We start from the raw sequence: 6,286 nt of genomic DNA, 5'->3' as shown, positions 1-6,286 counted from the left end.
GTTGCTGGGGCGCGCGGGAGGCGGGGGAAGGGACGGCGTTGTGGGTGGGAGAGGAGAGGGGGTGAGGGTGGCAATCCCGAGGGAGAGGAGGGGAGGGTGCCCTGGGAGAGGTGAATGCGACGGGAATGGTGTCCAGGGACAGGCCCCGCTGGGCAAGCCCCAGGATCCCCCAGGGCAGGGCTGGCTGGGACTCAGGCAGGCGTAGGGGTGGGGAGGATCAGGCCCCATCCTCTTTCTTGTCCAGAAAAAAAAACCCCTCAAATAAACATCAGTACCTTGGAGAGATGCCCACCCCCAAAGGTGACCCACGTGGAGAGAGCCTGAGTCCTGGACCCCAGGGAAGAAGCCCTAGCGTCCCCGCTTCCCCACGCTGTCCATCTGGTCTTGGTGACCCTGTTTCTCTGTGTCCTTGTCACTCTGTGCTTTCTGTGTCTTCTGTACTCCTATTGGTGCCACTCACCCTTCCAGACCTGGGTCTCTTCTCCACCTGGGCTGGGAGTCTCCCCAGCCCATCTGGGGGACCTGCAGACCTAGGGCTCCGAGTCATGCAGAGGGCCCCAGAAGAATGGGAAAGCTTGGAAGGTCAGAATCCTCACCTTCTTCCATGCTTATTTGGCCATCAGATGAAAAACGAGTGGGTTCGAACCACTGACCTCATGGTTAGCGGCTCACGGTGTGACCCACTACTCCAAGCAGAGGCTCAGAGACAGCAAAAAGCCTCACTCCGTCCATCGCTCAAAAACTCCTCCCTCAGTCAATTCCAACTCATAGCTGCCCTCTAGGACATCATTGGAGACCCGAGGCTGCAAATCGGCACAGGAGTTCTCACTGGCTGCCATGGAGCTGGTGCCGACTCACAGGGACCCTACAGGACAGGGTGGACCTGTCCTTGTTGCTTTCCGAGACTGTCACTCCACCAGAGTAGAAAGCCTCCTCTTTCTCCGTGGAGGGACGGGTGGTTCTGAACCACTGACCTTGTGGTTAGCAGTCCAACAGGTCACCACTATCCCACCAGGACTCCCCCCTTTTTTTAATAGCCGGGGGGCAGGGAGGGGTGGGGGTAGGGGAAGGCCCAGGAGCACGTCCTGAGTATACTTTGCTCCGTGTTGCTGTCTCTGGAGGCACAGGTGATGTCTGGCACCTACAGCAGTCACCTTGAAGCCACGAAACAGACCAGCCTGAATGGTTCTCAACCTTCCGTATGCCACAACCCTTTCATACCGTTTCTCATGCTGTGGTGACCCCCCAACCCTCAAATTATTTTCGTTGCTACTTCATCACTGTCATTTTGCTACTGTGATGAATCGCCATGTCAATATCTGATAGGCAGGATGTATTTTCATTGTGGCAAATGGAACATCATTACAGCAGAGTGATTCATCACAAAACAATATGTCATTCTAGATTGTGAAATATTTATTTCTAATGACAAATCAATGATATATTGTCTCGAAGCATGGTGTAGCATGGGTAACAGTCTTCACACCGGGTACTCACATGTGGGCATACCTCCATGTGGGCGGATCCACCTGGAAATGGATAGAGGAACGGGGTCTTGGTTCCTAAGACCATGGGAAAGATGCGTTTTCCGATAGTCTTAGGCGACCCCTGTGAAAGGGTCGTTCGATCCCCAAAGGGGTCTCGACCCACAGGTTGAGAACCGCTGCTTTAGAAGCTGGTGCGATCCCTGAATCAGTCAACCCGACAACATCCTGAAATGACCATCTCTCGTTTATTGGAGGTCACCAGTGTTCCCTTGGTTTTAGCCACTTGGCGTGGAAAGGTTTCCTTGGCGCAGCCTTGCCCACTGTGCTGCCCACGATCCCCGTAGAAGTTGGTAGAATGGAGGCAGCCCTGGGGGAGATCCTAAGCGGTGCCTTGGATGAACGATTCAGTGAGCTTCCTCTTACAAGACGGATCTGACCCTTGGCAATGCAAGTGACCTTCCCGGAAAACCGCACCTCACGGTGGCATTCAGGTGGATCCATTCTGATCCACCGCAATTCTATAAGACAGAGCAGAGCTGCCCTGTAGGATTTCCAGGTCCGGAGAGCAGCGGGAGGGTTTGAACTTCCGAACTTTCAGCTAGCAGCTGCGTGCTTCACCACTGCCATGGAGGCCCCTTTCTGTAAGACTGCAGCCTTCTGGGAACCTTGTGGAGGGCAGTTCTACGCGGGGACACGGGGTGGCTGTAAGTGGGTCACTCTGTGCGGGAAGCCAGTTGAGAGCAGCAGGTTTTCCTTGGGTGTGTGTGTATGTGTGCTTGCTCGCCCAGCGTCCCCACAGCAGGATCTGGCTCATAGATTCTATTTTCCCAGCTCCGGGTGAGCCACGTACCCTGAGCGCCCCTGGACCAGCGGGTGGCTGTGTGTGTCCTAGAACTCGGTGTGTGGTAGCTTTCATTTGAACTCCCCTGACTGTGTCCGAGGAAACCCAGAGGCCGCCCCACTCAAACGGGCCCCCCTCAGAGTTCTGTGGCTAACATCTTAGAACTGGGACTCGGTACTTGACATCTCTGTGGGCACATTTGGCTGCTTCTGTGTGAAGCAGAGAAAGAGAGTCTGTAGGAGCGACAGGAAGAAAGAGGAAAAAAAACGTTGTCAGCCCACAGGGACCGACAGTCACACAGAGTAAGAGACAGAGACGCAAGAATGAGAGAGGAGAGAGAGAGTAGAAATTGTTTCCTGCCCCTGGAAAACCACCCCTTCCAAGCTGAAGTCCGCTGAAACATTTTATTTCCTGCAGTCGAAGATCCCCAAACAACAACAACAAAAACAACAACTTGGGAGCTGTCAAAGATGAGGCAATGATCACAAGCCTGGGTGTAAAGCATTGTGGGAAATGTATTCTCAGCCTTCCCATCGGCATGGGAAGTGCCCTCCTATCCTGGGACTCCTAGTGTAGGGCATCGTGTCAGACTGGCTAGTCTAGAGAAACGTCAAAACAAGCGACGCTCATGACTGTATGTGAAAGAACAGTCTATCCAGAAGATGTCCCCTTCCGGGCCCCACGCAAGTCCACAGGTTCGAGGCAGGTCAGAGCCCGGGTCCGACTCATGTAACTACGCGCTCGTGCAGTGAGAAGCTGTGAGTTCACAGGTTGGTGAGTGCAGACCACACGGACCCAAGATCCGTGGGAACGTGGCAGGGTGTTGGTGGCCCCACATAGGGCTGTCCCTGGAGGCAGATCGAGTCCTAGGGAAGAGGAAGACACAGTTCTCACCATCTCTCAGGAAGAGGCCATGCCCCCAAGGGGGCATCACCAGGCTACCACCTGATGGCCAGGTTGACCCCCTCCCTCCACAAAGGTACCATCAAATTGGCATGAAATCGAACCCCTACGGGCAGCATGGGGAGAGGATATTGTTGGTGTTGTCCATTGCCATTGAGTCGATTCTGGTTCATGGTGATCCCACAGGGTGCCGGGTAGAGGCTGTGACCTTCCAAAGGCAGGTCACCAGGTTGTCTTCTGACAGTCCTCTGGGCGTGTTCGAACTGCCGCCCGTTCAGTCAGTAGTTGTGCATTAACCGGACTGAATCCCCTAAGGACTGGCAGGGAATTGCCATCATGCTTCCAGTCCCAATGGGACTCAAGGGAAAGGGCGTCCTGCTGCTAAGCACTATGGGAAATGTATTTCTAAGCCCCCTCTCTTGGTTGAAGAGCATTATGGGACATGTAGCCCTAGCCTCTATAGCGTAGTAGGCGCTCCTGGAAAACATACTCATTCGTAGCCACATTCTTGCTGTACAGCAGCAGATAGATGTAATTCTCGCCTCCTGTTCATGAAGAGTTTCCTCCTCCTTGGACGCTCACAGGGGCAATTTTATCCCGTCCTGTCCTAATAGGGTCTCCGTGGCGGAGAGTTTGGTTTGGGTTTGTTTTTTAAAAATCTCTGTGGCAGGGAATCATGGGAAACGTGCACCCCCCCTCCATTGTGACGACAATGCAGCCGCTCAGGAAATGTCACGGGAGCCTCTTCTTTGCTGTGGAGCCTCATGGGCCCCCCTTCTGTTGTGGTCAGGGACCAGCGGAGATTGCGTGGTCTGTTCTTTCTCTCTTCCTTCCCTCTTTTCTTTCTTCATCACCTGCCGTGTTTCGGGAAATTTTCGAAACCAGCCACCATCGGATCAGTTCCCACTCCGAGTGACGCCAGGTGAGGTTTCCGAGGCAACACGCCCTCCCAGGAGCAGCCAGCCTCACCCTGTTCCTGCAGAGCAGCTGGTGGGTTTGAACGACTGACCTCAAGCAGTCCAAGACTTACCTGACCCCATGTTTCAGTTCCATCTGGGCTCTTTCCAGAGCCTGGGAATACAGAGGGTGAGCCAGTAAGAAGTCTCATCTTCCAAAGAGATCCGAGTGGAAAGAGGTAGCAGCGAATGGAGCAGCAAACATCAGCCATCCCAGTAAACCACGGATCCATCACAAAATGCTTTGAAACGAAGGGGCATAAACCACAACCATGTGTTCCAGCTTCTGCGGGCCAGGAATCGGGGCACAGTGGGATCGGTGTGCATCTGTGCTACAGGGTCCCGGGGCCCAAGATACATAGCTTGAATAACTAGAGATGGATGGGATGAAGCCCTTGGGTCTGGGCTCTTGATGGGCTTCCCCCATCCCATCTTCTTCATCTACTCTGTTCAAGGTAGCTCGACCGCTCAGTTGACTGGTGCATGGGCCTAGATGGCTGGAACAGCCAAGGCCCGCTGTCCATGAGCTGTCTGTGCAGGAGTAGCTTGGGCTTCCTCACCCCATGGCGGTCAGTGTCAGGGGCAGGAGGATTTGTCCGTGGCTTTGCCAGCATGAGCATTCCAAGATTTAAGGAGGGCAAGATTCCAATTTCCCGGAGTCTCTGGGTGGAGCAAGTGGCTAACCATCATTCTGAGCTCGCTGATGAGCCTTGGATACAAGGCTTGGTGATCTGTCTCTGAGAGGTCACAGCCAAGGGCACAGCAGTTCTGCTCTGAAACCCCGGGGTCAACTGAGAGTTGGGCTCTACTCCTAAAACTGGGTTTTAGGTTTCAAACGTGGGCCCCCAATCGGCATCCAGCATCCGAAATGATGCTTGACCTTGGTAGACATAAACGCCCATAGTCATTGAGTCAATGCCAACTCCCCCGACCCTGTAGGATGTAGTAGACCTGCTCCATAGAGCTCTCCAGGCTGTGAATCTTTATACAAGCAGCCTCATCTTTCTCCTGCGGAACTGCTGGTGGGTTTGAACCCCTGACTTCCAGGTTATCGGTTCATTGTTCACCAGCTGCCTCACTGTGGTGGTTACATAATCTGGTGTCAATTTGAGGACGGAGAGTGAAGGGGTGGAGTCTAGTCTGTCAATCAGCCTCTGTGAGACCATGGCTTTCTCCTGAGTATTCTGGGAACTGCTGGACTTCCTCCTTGGAGGCAGGAGACTCTTCTCTCTCTTTGCTCACTCCCTTGGAGACTCTCTATTGACGAGTCCCTCCCAGAAAGACACTCTACTGGCAAAACACATGGCACTACGCCCTGAGAGCTGGAGAAGCCATATGGACCCACCCCGATGTAACCAGACCTCTGGAGCCAGAGAAGCCACGTAGAGACCCCTGCCAGCGCTGAGATGCTTACAACGCCACTGGGGCCTGAATTGGCGCATGCCCGGTGGACACCCTGGTCCTTGTTCTGCTACCTAACAGGAGCTCTTTATCGAAGCAGAAAGCCTTGTCTTTCTCCAGAGGAGTGGCTGCTGGTTTCAAACTGCTGACCTTGCAGTTAGCAGCCCAAATGCTGGGGCCCTGCTGGCCGTTCTGCCCTGTCCCCTAGGGGCCGCTATGAGTCGGCATTGACTGCGTGGCAGGAGAGAGACCCAAGGTTCTTGATGGATGCCAGGGGAGGAGGGGGCAGAGAAGGGGGCATTGAGTGCTGGTGGGGTACATTGAGTTTGGAGCAAGAATGATGGTCCAACAGAACCAATGCGACGGATGCCCTTGAGTTGTGAATGTGGAAGTTGTCGGGCTGGCCAAGGTGTCGGTTTCTATATTTGACACACACCGCTAGATTCACAAGCAGACACAGCATAACTTCCCACCACCTTCCTCTGAGCCAAGGCGTGACCAACACGCAAAACAAACCGGTCGCCGTGGAGTTGGCTGTGGCTCATGGTGACCTCACCGGTGTCGGAGAGAACTGTGCTCTGAAAAACTTCCTTTCACGGATGATTTTTGGGAAGTAGATTCCCAGCCCTTTCTCCGGAAATTCAAACTATCAACCGCCATGCCCCCCCCGCCCCCCCGCAGACGCAAAGCGGTCACGG

This window comes from Tenrec ecaudatus, chromosome 18 (genome assembly GCF_050624435.1).
Source record: "Tenrec ecaudatus isolate mTenEca1 chromosome 18, mTenEca1.hap1, whole genome shotgun sequence".
Lineage (NCBI taxonomy): Eukaryota > Metazoa > Chordata > Mammalia > Afrosoricida > Tenrecidae > Tenrec > Tenrec ecaudatus.
Note: the sequence above shows the minus strand (reverse complement) of the source record.